Source organism: Heteronotia binoei, chromosome 1 (genome assembly GCF_032191835.1).
Source record: "Heteronotia binoei isolate CCM8104 ecotype False Entrance Well chromosome 1, APGP_CSIRO_Hbin_v1, whole genome shotgun sequence".
Taxonomy (NCBI): Eukaryota; Metazoa; Chordata; class Lepidosauria; order Squamata; family Gekkonidae; genus Heteronotia; species Heteronotia binoei.
Window position 1 is genome coordinate 259,643,022 of NC_083223.1, and position 14,462 is coordinate 259,657,483.

Sequence of the window (14,462 nt, forward strand, 5' to 3'; positions counted from 1 at the left end):
ATTCAAGGAGGCCTCCTAGCCAAGTACTTGCCAGAGTTGGCTCTGCTTATCTTCCAAGATCTGACAAGATTGGGCTTGTCTGGGCTATCCAGGTCAGGGCAAAACTGCCAACTTTTTAACATGCATCTTGCAGCTGTACCTTTAACAGAAAGCATCACCTAGGGTTGCCAAACTCCAAGTGGTGGCTGGAGATTTCTTGGGGTCCCTCTATGGAACTGATGTCTGAGCAACAGAGATCAGTTCACCTGGAGAAAATGGTCTCTTTGGAAAGTGGACTCTGTGGCATTATAACCCACTGAAGTCTGTCCCCTGCCCAAACCCTGGTGTCCTCTGGCTCCACACCCCAAATTTCTAGATATTTACCAAACAGGAGCTGGCAAACCTAGACTGCCATTCACAGGTGGATAATGTCAGGGATGGAGGCCAGACTCCATTTTGTTTGTGTATTCTTCTACAATAACCCTTTGCTTTAAGCTATGCAGAGCAGCTATACATGCCAAGTTACAGATACCAGACTATTACTGAAAGCACTAATTGTTGGCAACTCCAGTTTGGATGGGAATGAGATGCAAAAGGCCTTCTCTCTCTCAGAAAACCCTATGACAGAGGTATAAAATCCAGTTATCGCCTCAGTGAAAAATATATTTAAATCAACTGAATTGTACTGCCTGGCCTAATGGGTGGCGGTGGCTTTTGTAAGCTGCCGTCACTCTGGACTTTCTTTGGAGGCCTAAGCAGTATTTTCTGGTTCCAGCAAGAAAAGCAGCATATTAAAAACGCAATTGTCATTTTTTTTTTCTGGTAGGGTTTCTCATATTTCTCACAACTGGACAGAAATTCAGTGGTCAAAGGTTTTTACATTCCCATATCCTCAAGGTTAATAAAACTTCATCTGCCCATTGCGGCATTCAAAAAAAAAAAGATCCAGGATCTCTGCAAGGCAGTGTGTGGAGAATACAGGTTTGTAACTTTATTCAACTGTGCATCTGACTGAGGTGGTGGTGATGGTTTCTAGAGCTTTCAAAACCAGTAGGTGAAACTTTTCAAGACATGGAAATCCCTGCCAATATGGATGCCAGCCTCTGGGTGGGACCCCAGAATTACAGTTTATCTTCAGACTACAGAGACTATTCCCTTAATAAAAATGGATGCTTTGGACAGTGAACTCTATGGTACTGTACCCCACTGAGGTTCCTGTGCTCCCCAAGTTCCATCTGAATCTGGCCACCTTCCCCACCCCCCATCCTCTGCTGGTTCCAGGGGAGATGTGGGAACCCTAGCCGCTGTTAAAAGGCACAAGAGAGGGGTGAAATTAAATTGGGCTAGTTACAGCACTTTGGGATACTGCAGAGAACTAACAGCAAATGCCCCCTCCCCAAATGTTATCTGTCCTCCTAAAGTGTTCCCACTGAGATTAAAATTAATTAGTGCCAATTACAAATCAGATTAGAGGCAGCCTCTTGAGGGGGAAATCGCTTAGTGAATGGAACCATTGCTAGAGGGGTGTTGTGCACCGTGAAGTAAGTGAGAGATGGGAAGCGAGATTAATTTGCCCGCGTATGGTCATAATCCCCTCCCGCTTGAAACCCAAGATTGCTTGTAACTGCTGTAACCTCTGCAGCCAGAAAGAGAACAGGAACAGGAAACAGAGTCAGTGAATTCTGTGAGACCTGTTTGTTGTCATACTACAATGCGATAGCGCCTTGAGCACTGGAAAGCAAAGCATGCTGACAAGTCACAATCAATGCACTGTGACCCCATGAAGTGATTTCACTTTATGGGATTTTCAATGGTGGTTTGCCATTGCCTTCCTCTGTGCAGCAGCCCCAGTCTTCTTTGATGGTCTCCCATCCACGTACCAACCCAGTATATCTTCCAAGCCTGGATGAAATCAGGCTAGGCTGGGCTATTAAGGCTGCCCCAAAAGATAACTGCATGCTGTTGATCTGTAACCAAGTCATAGTAACCCCAGGAACATGGGGTTTTCTAGGCAAGAGATGAGCAGAGGTGGTTTGTCATTACCTGCCAACAGAGAGGGCTTTCTTTTTTGAACAGGAACGTGCAGAAACACAGTTCTGACTGGCTTGGCAACAGGGGATGTGGCCTAATATGCAAATAAGTTCCTGCAGGGCTTTTTCTACAGCAAAAGCTCTACAAACAGCCCCTGGTCTTCCTTGGTTGTCTACAGTCCAAATATTAAAAATGGCTGACCCTGCTTAGCTTCCAAGCTCTGATGAGATCAGGCTAATTCTGGGTATTCAGACTAGAGACCACACCCTCCAGCGTTTTGTGGATGTCTGAAAAAGGGATACCCCAAGTCTGATCTCGAGTGCCATGCCTGACTCCACCACACCCACTATTGCTTGTGGCTGTGAGGTCTACCTAGTCCACTTTGTATTCATTTACTCTGCGACATCTTATCCTCAATTGATTGAAAAGCTAATAACATAAAGAAGGTAAAGCTATATTGTGGAAAGATTTTAACAGCTGCTCAAAATATTCTTCAGTAGAGGCAGGTTATGAAATGGCTGGCTGTGAATTGCAATGATACCTTAATGTTCATGTGCTTGCATGACTGTTAATGTGTCCCAGAGAAAACTCTATGATTCTGTGCATCTCTTCCCTACTTAGAGATGTATTTTTTAGAAATCCAAGGGAAAAGAGCTCAGACCAGCAACTCACACTAACAATATTTAAACCAGATGTCCTTTCCTGAAAAAGACACAATGAAGGACAAAACAGGAATGCTGATCTACTATGGAGAGGGACCAGAAAATAGAGACAGTCCATGACAAATAAGGACAACTGGAGTGTATCAGAAACCAACTTTTATTTATACCAATATTACTTTAGAGTGCATAGAGATACAAGGGTGTTATTTTTTTATATTTACAGAAATGGCCCTGAAACAAACGGCACCCGTAAAAGGGAAAATCAACCACACTTCCAGCTGATAAAGGAGCAGGCCCTCTCAGCGGGAGTTCACCCTGAAGGATCTGTTTCTTGATGACTTTCGACGGCTTTCATCTATCTCTTTGTTAATGCTGTCGTGATTCTAATCAGATTCATCAGTCTCCCTTTCTCTCCTTCATCGGAAACCCGAACAAACTTTTCAACACCTATCCTCTTCCGTAATCTCCCATCGCAGCTTCTCAGGGATGGAGATTGTCAATTCAGACTCCTCAGGGATGGAGAACATTTACATTTGTTCTTGGTGCTGGCATTGCAAAAGGGATTCTTAGAGACCAGTTCTGTTCTGTAAAGGAAGCAGGAGTCAACCCAGGTAAGGCAGCCACCCGATTAAAACAAAAACTTTATTTATTTCTGCCATGTCTTTGAGCTGCCCTGAGCCTGCCTCGGCGGGGAGGGCGGGATATAAATAAAAGTTGTTGTTGTTGTTATTATTATTATTTTATTGGATTTATATCCCGCCCTCCCTAACCTAACCAGCCCTCCCTAACCAATACAAACATTTACATTAAAAAGCATTAAACAATTTAAAATAATTTGGTGCTAATTTTGATATGGATTTAAGATGGCATTCAATAAAATTCAACTTTGTTGAATAACCATTTTTTTTAACTGATTATGAAGCTATTTTCTATCAAGTTACTAGTCCTCTAGCCTGGTATTGTCTATTCTAGGGCATGTACTCTAGAACCACTAAGCATTGCCACACGTACTGTTTTACAAATACATTGGTTTTATTATACAAAGAAAAGGTATAACATTGGTATAAGAGCTGTTATTTATGAAGTTGTTTTTCTCTTGTTCTGTTGTACCACCTGGAGGATGTCAAACCTATGGGGGCACCCCAAGCCCTGTGTGGGGCAGCGGCCACAGCCGCAAGCCATCAGCTCCATTCCCTGTGTTCTGTTCAGTCAGACCTGGCGATGCTGAGGGCTATACTGGGCAGGGAAGGAAGCACACTGCCCTGCTGAAAACCATGGTGTGTGGGAAAGGAGGCGCACAGTGCCACCAAGCCACACACTGGGCAGGGAAGAGGTATGCCACTCTGCCAAGCCCCATGCACAAGCCCAGTCAACCCCATCAAGGCACAGGGCAGTTCAGTTTATTATTACAGTCATTAACCAGAACATGTAAGTCATTTAAGTAGTCACTTAAAAATACTTTATAAAAAGTCCCACAAAAAGTCTACATATTAAGATTTGATGACTTGAGGGTTATAACAGTGAAAAAAAATTATAAAAGAGGATTATTTAACCCTTTAAGCTTTTTAAAAAGTCACTTTAAAATTTGTTAAAAGATTTACAGTTTGGCCTATTTGTCTCGCTTTTTTAATTGTTATAACCCTGGGAACAGAACCTAACCACCTGTCTTGTTGTCTGGTGGTTCCTGTCTGACAGAAGATAATCTAATGTGAGTTTATTTGATCTGCCAAGGAACCCTTCTAACAGCGGGCTGATAATTTCCCTTCGATTTGCTGTATGAAAAAAAAAAATTAAAGAATATATGCTCCAGAGAATCTATTTCAGGTTGGGAACAGGAACAGAGCCTAAGTGCATAAGGAGTCCCTTTATACCTCCCCTCTACAACTGCAGATGGCAGGGAAATACTCCTAGCCAAGGTAAAGGCCTTCTAATGTTGTGAGATTCAAGGAAGTATTGGTAGGCGGTGGGGCAACTATATATCTGTTTGCTGAAGAGAAATAGTCTGGGGGACTGAGAAGATCTGTTTGTCTTTCTATATCTAGCACTCTCTGCTTAAGTACATAAGAACATAAGAGAAGCCATGTTGGATCAGGCCAACAGCCCATCCAGTCCAACACTCTGTGTCACATAAGAACATAAGAGAAGCCATGTTGGATCAGGCCAACAGCCCATCCAGTCCAACACTCTGTATCACACAGTGGCCAATAATTTTTATATATACACACACACACTGGCTTATAGCCACTGATGGACCTCTGCTCCATATTTTTATCTAACCCCCTCTTGAAGCTAGCTATGCCTGTAGCCGCCACCACCTCCTGTGGCAGTGAATTCCACATGTTAATCACCCTTTGGGTGAAGAAGTACCTCCTTTTATCCGTTCTAACCCGACTGCTCAGCAATTTAATTGAATGCCCATGAGTTCTTGTATTGTGAGAAAGGGAGAAAAGTATTTCTTTCTCTACCTTCTCCATCCCATGCATAATCTTGTAAACCTCTATCATGTCACCCCGCAGTCGACGTTTCTCCAAGCGAAATAACCCCAAGCGTTTTAACCTTTCTTCATAGGGAAAGTGTTCCAGCCCTTCAATCATTCTAGTTGCCCTTTTCTGCACTTTTCCCAATGCTATAATATCCTTTTTGAGGTGTGGTGACCAGAATTGCACACAGTATTCCAAATGAGACCGCACCATCAATTTATACAGGGGCATTATGATACTGGCTGATTTGTTTTCAATTCCCTTCCTAATAATTCCCAGCATGGCGTCGGCCTTTTTTATTGCAATCGCACACTGTCTTGACATTTTCAGTGAGTTATCTACCACGACCCCAAGATCTCTCTCTTGGTCAGTCTCTGCCAGTTCACACCCCATCAACTTGCATTTGTAGCTGGGATTCTTGGCCCCAATGTGCATTACTTTGCACTTGGCCACATTGAACCTCGTCTGCAACGTTGACGCCCACTCACCCAGCCTCAACAGATCCCTTTGGAGTTCCTCACAATCCTCTCTGGTTCTCACCACCCTGAACAATTTAGTGTCATCCGCAAACTTGGCCACTTCACTGCTTACTCTCAACTCCAAATCATTTATGAACAAGTTAAAGAGCATGGGACCCAGTACCGAGCCCTGCGGCACCCCACTGCTTACCGTCCTCCACTGCGAAGACTGCCCATTTATACTCACTCTCTGCTTCCTATTAATTAGCCAGTTTTTGATCCGCAAGAGGACCTGTCCTTTTATTCCATGACTCTTGAGCTTACTAAGGAGCCTTTGATGAGGAACTTTATCAAAAGCTTTCTGGAAGTCAAGGTAAACAATATCTATCGGGTCTCCTTTGTCCACATGTTTGTTCACCCCCTCAAAAAAATGTAACAGGTTAATGAGGCAAGATCTTCCCTTACAGAACCCATGCTGAGTCTTCCTCAATAACTCATGTTCATCAATGTGCCTTCTCATTCTGTCCTTGATAATGGTTTCTACCAACCTTCCGGTATTGAAGTCAGACTGACTGGCCTGTAGTTACCCGGATCTCCTCTGGAACCCTTTTTAAAGATGGGGGTGACATTTGCTATCTTCCAGTCCTCAGGAACGGAGGCAGATGTCAATGAAAGATTGCATATTTTTGTCAGAAGATCCACAAGTTCAACTTTGAGTTCTTTCAGAACTCTTGGAAGTATGCCATCCAGACCTGATGACTTATTGGTTTTTAATTCGTCCATCAGTTGTAGGACCTCCTCTCTTGTCACCTCAATCTGGCTCAGGTCTTTCAACACCCCTTCCAATAGAAGTGGTTCCAGAGCATATAAACACTTCTCATCTTCCACAGTGAAGACGGAGGCAAAAAATTCATTTAGCTTCTCAGCCATTTCCCTATCCTCCTTCAGTAATCCTTTGACCCCTTAGTCATCCAAGGGCCCCACTGCCTCCGTGGCTGGTTTCCTGCTTCTGATATATTTGAAGAAATTTTTATTGTTGGTCTTTATGTCTTTTGCAATATGCTCCTCATAGTCCCTTTTTGTCTTCTTGATCACAGTCTTACATTTGATTTGCCATTGCCTGTGTTCCCTTTTATTAATCTCACTTGGATTAGCTTTCCACCACTTAAAGGAGTCCTTCTTACCTTTTACAGCTTCCATTACTTTGTTTGTTAACCATGCAGGCCTTCTCTTAATACCTGTTTGTACCTTTCCTAACTTGTGGTATATATTTTATCAGTGCTTCTAGGATTGTAGTTTTAAATAGCCTCCAAGCTTCCCCAAGGGTTTTGACTGTATTTACCTTTCCTTTCAGTTTCCTCTTCTCATGTCTCCGCATCTCAGAGAATTTACCCCTTTTAAAGTTAAACGTGGTTGTGCTGGTCTTTTGGGCAACTCCCTATTTATACAAATAGTGAAATCAATAACATTATGATCACTGCTCCCAAGCGGTGCGATCACTTTTACATCTCTCACCAGGTCTTGGGCATTACTTAGGACAAAATCCAGGATCGCCCCACCCCTGGTAGGTTCTGTGACCATCTGCTCCATAGCACAGTCATTGAGAGCATCTAGAAACTCAGTCTCTTTCTCTCGACCAGAACACATATTGACCCAATCAATCTGCGGGTAGTTAAAATCACCTATGACTACACAGTTTTTTCATCTAGCCACCATCTTTAAGCCTTCCATCATATTATAGTCATCCTCTGTCTTTTGATTTGGTGGGCGATAACAGACTCCCATAGTTTGGGCCCTCTATTTCAACCCAAAGCATTTCTATAAGGGAGTCCAATTCTCTGACCTCAGTCTTACTGGACCATATGCCTTCTCTGACATACAGAGCCACCCCACCTCCAACCCTTCCCTCCCTATCCTTCCGGTATAACTTACATCCAGGAATCACCGTGTCCCACTGATTCTCCTCATTCCACCAAGTGATTTTGCTTGGTCTATGTCAGGGTTTAGGAGGGTTTGGGGGGGGGGGGGGAAGCCCCAACTTCCTGATGGTTGTTTGGACTGCTTGGAGTCAACTGCATTGAAATTGGTCATGCAAGGTAAGAGGGAACAACCCCTTAGAAGGCACAAGGCTAGAGGGGCAGGTTCTTTCTTCTCCCTTTGGGGCGATGGGAGTCCTGATGGTTGTAACCAAGGCCCTTTTCTTTGGCTTCCCCCCTCCCATCCTATCTGCCCCTGCAGGAAACCTAAACTGAAGATGTCAGAGACTGAATGTGGGATCCTTCTGAATGCAAAGCAGGTGCTCTGAACTAAAACCCCTCCCTTAAATCTACATACTGTTGCATATTCATTTAAAAAAAACAACAATTCTGATAAGGGGACAGTACATTTTGTCTCAAGAGGATGCGTGTGTGTCTCGCCGCAGACACCGTGTTCCCTCCTGAGTGTGAGATAACAGAACGTTCCGCTCACTTCTCAAAGGTGGTCACAGCAAGGAAGGTGCTGGAGTGTCCCCCACTGGAGTTGTAATGCTTTTTTAAAAAATGTTAAATGGCTGCTGCCAGGGTTTGGATAGACAAAGGCTTTTTAAAAATCTCTTCCCCTCACCTCTGTGTTTTCCACAGTGGGGCAAATAATAACTCGAGGGCAGTTTGAGGCTAGGAAAATGGCACAGGGCAGGAAAAAAAAACCTGAATCCCCCTTCTAACAAGTTTTAAAAGATGCTGCTGGAGATGTGATCATGAAACACTCAGCAATTCATCTGGTTTGGCTCTCACTGATGTTATAAATCTCGTCAAGGCTCTGCCATTTCGGGCTGCAGTTGAGAGCTCAGATGACTGAGTGTTCTTCCTTTCAAAAAAAAAAAATCTTTCCACATAGAAAACTAGTTGTCAGGTTTTTCTCTGAATTGTTAGTGCAGGGATTTCAATGTGCAGGGATTCCTCTCCTCCACCATGAGCCCATAATTCAGGGGTGCGGAACCTCCGTCCCAGGTCACTTGGTGTGGCCCTCGGGGATTGCTGGGCCAAACCGAGCCATGTGGCAGCCTCTCTGGGGCCTGGCTGGCCAGCAAGGATCGTGGGGCCCAGCCACGCTGTGCAGCAGCCTCCCCAGGGCCAGGCAGGGATCACAGGGCCCAGATGTACTCTGCAGCAGCCTCCCTGGGGCCTGGCTGGTCAGCCAGAATTGCTGCAGGGCCTGGAAAAGTTACTGTCACAGTTCAGTTTGCACTTGATTATCCCAGATGATGTGGCCTAATATGCTAATGAGTGTGTGACCTAATATTAGAGAAAGTGGTCTAATATGCTACTGAGTTCCTGCTGGGCTTTTTTTTCTACAAAAAACACCTGGACCTATGCATTTGCCTAGGGCGGCAGGCTCTGTGTGTTTGTTTGTGTACCAGATTAGGCTCTCCCCACATGACTTCAAATAGAAAAACAATTACTTGCTGTGGAGAAACGCCATTTTAGTCAATGTTGGTGCTTCATTGGGAGGGAAAACATGAAACTCCTAAGCAGGCTTTGGCCTAGCCTTCCCCTCACTCCCCCCCTCCCTTCCAGAGCCAAACCAACAACTCTAGGGGGAAAGTCTCCTAGAGAGGCAGGAAGTTCTTTTGTTCTCTGCATGTGAGTTAGGCAGGAAGAGAAGTCAGTTCTCAGCTAGCGCTCAATGGAGAAGGATGTGAGCCTGGGAGCTCCTGCCTGGGAAAGAGGCCTATTTACGCAGGACAAGGCCCCCAGGTAGTCAGATCAAGTAAGTCGTCCACAAGACAGGACCAGTTTAGACCAGGGACAATAGGATGCGTTTATAATCAACTTTTTTTTGTTATGCTGTTTGCTGTGCGTGTGCTGTGCTGTGCTAACCATTTACAAGCAACTGTTTTTGTTCTGTTCTTCTTTTCTTTTCTTTTTCTCTTTTAATTAAATATTTTTACTGTTTTAAATGCTGGCAGTCCATCTCTGTACCACATAGATCCCCAACCGCTTAGACCACGCTGTTTTAAGAAGGGGGCCCCGGGGAAGGGGGAAGGCATGCAGTTGGATAAGGTGCCAATCCTCCAGGGGTTCCCCAAAGAAGTGCTGAGGTCTCTGTGATACCCAAGTACAGGGTGGCAGAGGACCTTGAGGCCGGGCCTCATAGCTGGAGAGGGGGATTGGGAGTCCTGTTCCTCTCAATCTGAACCCCTAGACTGAGCAGGTGGTGGCAGCGAGCCCAAGTGGCAGGAGAAGAAATAGCTCCCTCCAGGAGTTGGCGACTCAATAGGGAGCTGACGGGACCGGGTCTGAAGGCAGAATTGGGCCGGTTCCGCCACACTTGCATTAATTTTGCTGGCCTGAATCATTCTCCCTCGGCGGAGCACTGTTTTTTAAGTTGATAATTTTTATGGCCCGCGAATGATGTTATAATATCCATATGGCCCTTGACAGAAAAAAGGTTCCCCACCCCTGCCATAATTAGAGTTGCCAGCTCCAGGTTGGGAAATACCTGGAGATATTGAGAGTGCAGCCTGAGTGTGTTTGCCAACTTCCAGGTGGCACCTGGAGATCTCCTGCTTTTACAATTGATTCCCAGGTGACCAAGATCAATTTCCCTGGAGAAAATAGCTGCTTTGGAGGATGGACTCTATCACAGTATACCCCACAGAGGTCCCTCCCCAAGGTTCTTCACCCAAAGGGTGATTAACACATGGAATTCACTGCCACATGAAGGTGGCAGCTGCAAGCATAGAAAGCTTCAAGAGGGGATTGGATAAACATATGGAGCAGAGGTCCATCAGTGACTATTAGCCACAGCGTATTGTTGGAACTCTCTGTCTGGGGCAAGTGATGCTCTGTATTGTTGGTGCTTGGGGGGTGGGGAGCACAGTGGGAGGGCTTCTAGTGTCCTGGCCCCACTGATGGACCTCCTGATGGCACCTGGGTTTTTTGCCCACTGTCTGACACAGTGTTGGACTGGATGGGTCATTGGCCTGATCCAACATGGCTTCTCTTATGTTCCTTCTGGGGGCGTCAAATTGGGTGCTTCCACATGACTCAGTGACGTCATCAGTGCAGTGGGTGGCACCAGAAGTTAGCCTTGCCTAGGGTGCCAGACAGTCTAGGGCTAGCCCTGCTGTCAGAGTAGACTGTGCTGAGCTAGTCAGCCTGTGGGGGTGGAGGGGTCTGGCAGCTTTAAACCTTGACTTTCAATGTGGGATGGGTTTTGACATGAAGGCAGACCACCTGTTTTGCTTGCTGAAGGTTTCAGCTTCATCCCCCGTTAATGTTTCTCAGATAGGGAGATGTGAGGGAGACTTTCCGTCACTGGTGAGCTGCTTTTAGAGTGGGTAGTCCACCTTCCAAAGTAGCCATTTTATCCAAGAAGACAACGACATTTGATTTATATTCTGCCCTCCACTAGAGAGAGTGGCTCACAATCTCCTTTATCTTCCTCCCCCACAACAGACACCCTGTGAGGTAGGTGGGGCTGAGAGAGCTCTCACAGCAGCTGCCCTTTCAAGGACAACTCGGTGAGAGCTATGGCTGACTGCATTACCCATGGTTCTAGAGATTCCTACAAGCAACAAATTGTGGCCAAAGAAATGCAGCTTTATTCAGCGTTAACAAATGAAAATATCCCTCACCCACCCAGTGAGCTTTATAAGGAGAAAGAAAAGTCTACTTCACAAGGCTAGCAGACTGTCCAGGAAACCAGGCTGGAGTGCAGGGTTTTTCTACAGCTTGCACACAGCTTAGACGTTTGTCCTCTCCCTTGCGAGGCCTCTTCACTCCTGAGCTGTCTTCTGTGCTTGAAGCTATTCTCCCTTTGCAGTCCAAGGCCACAGTTTTCCAATGCTGAATCTGTCACCGAAGCCGCCGCCACCCTCTCTCCACAGTTGCCTGCTTCTTATCTACACAGCTCTCCCATCCCAGGTGCTCTTCATTTACAATGCTGTGTAGGATTTAAGCCCTTGCTGTCCTGGGACTGCCATTCACATGGAGAAGGGCTGTATGGCTCATCACTTATCTAATTTCCGTTACACTGACCCAAAGCCATTCCTGCAGCTGCAAGTGGAGGAGTGGGGAATCAAACCCAGTTCTCCCAGATAAGAGTCTGCGCACTTAACCACTACACCAAACTGGCTCTCACCAAGTGAACTAACCTCTGTCACTTGGAGATCAACTGTAATTTCAGGAGATCTTCTGCCACAACCTGACAAACCTAATTCCAGTCAGAAGACATCAAACCAAAGATTTACCATCTCCCAAAAACAACTGTCAGTTGTTAGTCTGCATATTAAAATAATAATTATTAAAAAGACTTTCCTAATTAATTGGGGGAGGGATTTCAATTGATGGGCAGAGTTTTAATCCATTAATCTACCTGGCTAAGCAGTGCAGCCTTAGACAAGAAAGAATCTTCCTGCTGTCCTAAAGGCCCAGGTACCGGGCAATACTCCCTCCTCCGCTGCTAAAAGATATTTATATTAAACTGCCAAGACTGAATTCCACATCGTAACTAAGACCAAATGGGAGAATCTTTGCCTTGTAATTAAATTGCAGAGTCATAATCTTGCAATGCCAAACCCAAGGGCTCACTTGTTTTGACATCCTTCTGAGCATGTAACATCCATTACAAGGTCAAAGAAGTGGAATCAGATTTAGTTATCGGAAAACTATTAGCCCACAGGAAAATATGGATTGAGGACAGTCAGCAGTGTGATGCCTGCTGTTGTATAATTTGATATCCCTCCACATATTCTAGATTTTTTTTGGGGGGGGGGGGGTTTTGAGTAATTAGGACTACACTAGGCCCTGATCCAGGGTTGCCAATTTTATTAATGGTGCAGCTTTTCTGCCCTTAACAGCAAATGGATAGTGAAGCTTTGCCTTGTTGTTGTTGTTTAGTTGCACAGTCGAGTCCGACTCTTTGCGACCCCATGGACAAAGTCACGCCAGGCCCTCCTGTCCTCCACCATCCTCTGAAGTCCACTCAAATTCGCGTTAGTTACATCAGTAACGCTGTCCAGCCATCTCATCTTTTGCCGTCCCCTTCTTCTTTTGCCTCCTGTCTTTCCCAGCATCAGGATCTTCTCCAGTGAGTGCTCCCTTCTCATTTGGTGGCCAAAGTATTGGAGCTTTAACTTCAGCATCTGACCTTCCAGGGAACAGTCAGGGTTGATTTCCCTTAGCACTGACTGATTTGATCTTCTTGAAGTCCAAGGGACTCTCAAGAGTCTTCTCCAGCACCACAGCTCAAAAGCATCTATTCTTCGGCGCTCAGCCTTCCTTATGGTTCAACTCTCACAGCCATACATCACTACTGGGAATACCACAGCTTTAACTATGCGAACCCTACGCTTGAGATAAAATTGTAGGGGAAATTTCACCATAAATCAGTCATAATTGAATGCACAAGAACAGAGGCAGTGAACAAAGGACATCAACCCAAAAAAAATCTGCACCAAGCAAAATTCCATTGCTGTCACTACTTGTGTTGCGGGGTACATCTGGCCATCTCAGAAAGATCCTAGGCAGGTGTGGCCAAACTGTGGCTCAGGAGTCACATGCGGCTCTTACACACATATTCTGTGGCTCTTGAAGCTACTGTCACCCCATTGGTTGGTAGCTGGAGAATGCATTTAAAGTTGCTTTCTTTCCACCCCTCCCTTCCATCTATTTGCTTTGTTTCCACCTTTTTTCTCTTCCTGTCTGCCTGCTTGCCTTACAGCTCTCAAACATCTGACGTTTATTCTATGTGGCTCTTACATGAAGCAGGTTTAGCCACCCCTGGTGTAGTATTTGTTCATGTATTGTGGCTCTCAAACGTCTGACGTTTATTCTATGTGGCTCTTACATGAAGCTGGTTTAGCCACCCTTGGTATAGTATTTGTTCATGTATTGTTGCTTTCAAATGTCTGACGTTTCTTCTTTGTGGCTCTTACATTAAGCAAGTTTGGCAACTCGTGGCCCTGGGTAATCTCAACTGTGTCAACCATTGCCAGCTTTCAAACTGTTGCTTTCTTCTGTGTCTTTAACAACAGCCTGATCTGCAGAAATGAGCAGGTGGTCATGCTTTTATTTCCATGCCTTGAAAGGCTTCAGTTGCAGATCTCTTCCAATTAGTCTGCTGTTAAATGCACGACCTGAGTTCGATCCCCGGTGGAAGCTGGGTTTTCAGGTAGCTGGCTCAAGGTTGACTCAGCCTTCCATCCTTCCGAGGTCGGTAAAATGAGTACCCAGCTTGCTGGGGGGGAAGTGTAGATGACTGGGGAAGGCAATGGCAAACCACCCCGTAAAAAGTCTGCCATGAAAATGTCGTGAAAGCAACGTCACCCCAGAATAGAAAACGACTGGTGCTTGCACAGGGGACCTTTCTTTTCCAAATGCACAAGGACAGGCTGGACTGAGCTAACCAACAACCCACAATATGGGTACCAGTGTTGCCAACTTCCAGACAGTGGCTGGAGATTACCCACTATTACAACTGATCTTTAGGTGACAGATCAGTTCACCTGGAGAAAACAGTCCCTTTGGACGTTGGACTCTAAGGTATTATGCCCCAACCCCCCACCCAAATCTCCAGGTGTTTCCCAACCTGGAGCTGGCAACCTTAACAGGTACCTACTGAGGCATGAAAAACTCCTGGAGAACTGGGGGTGTAGCCTATGGAGGGCAGGAAGGAGCCTCAGCAGGGTATAATGCTGCCCTCCAAAGAAGCTGTTTCCTCCAGGGGACCTGATCTCTGTAGTTTGGAGCACAGTCTTAATTCTGGGAGATGCAGGCCCCACTTGTAGGCTGGCAGCTCTAGCAAACCACTGTCAAAAGGGCATCAGGTGGCCAGACCCGCATAACACATAACTAATCTCTGGACAT

The 14,462-nt window shown here is 45.5% G+C and overlaps 1 protein-coding gene across 1 annotated transcript in view; it reads right to left on the reverse strand.

Moving 5' to 3' along the window:
- The window catches only part of FKBP2 (FKBP prolyl isomerase 2), a 325,209-nt gene that overhangs the window by 207,617 nt on the left and 103,130 nt on the right, over window positions 1-14,462 (reverse strand). The window lies entirely within an intron of this gene.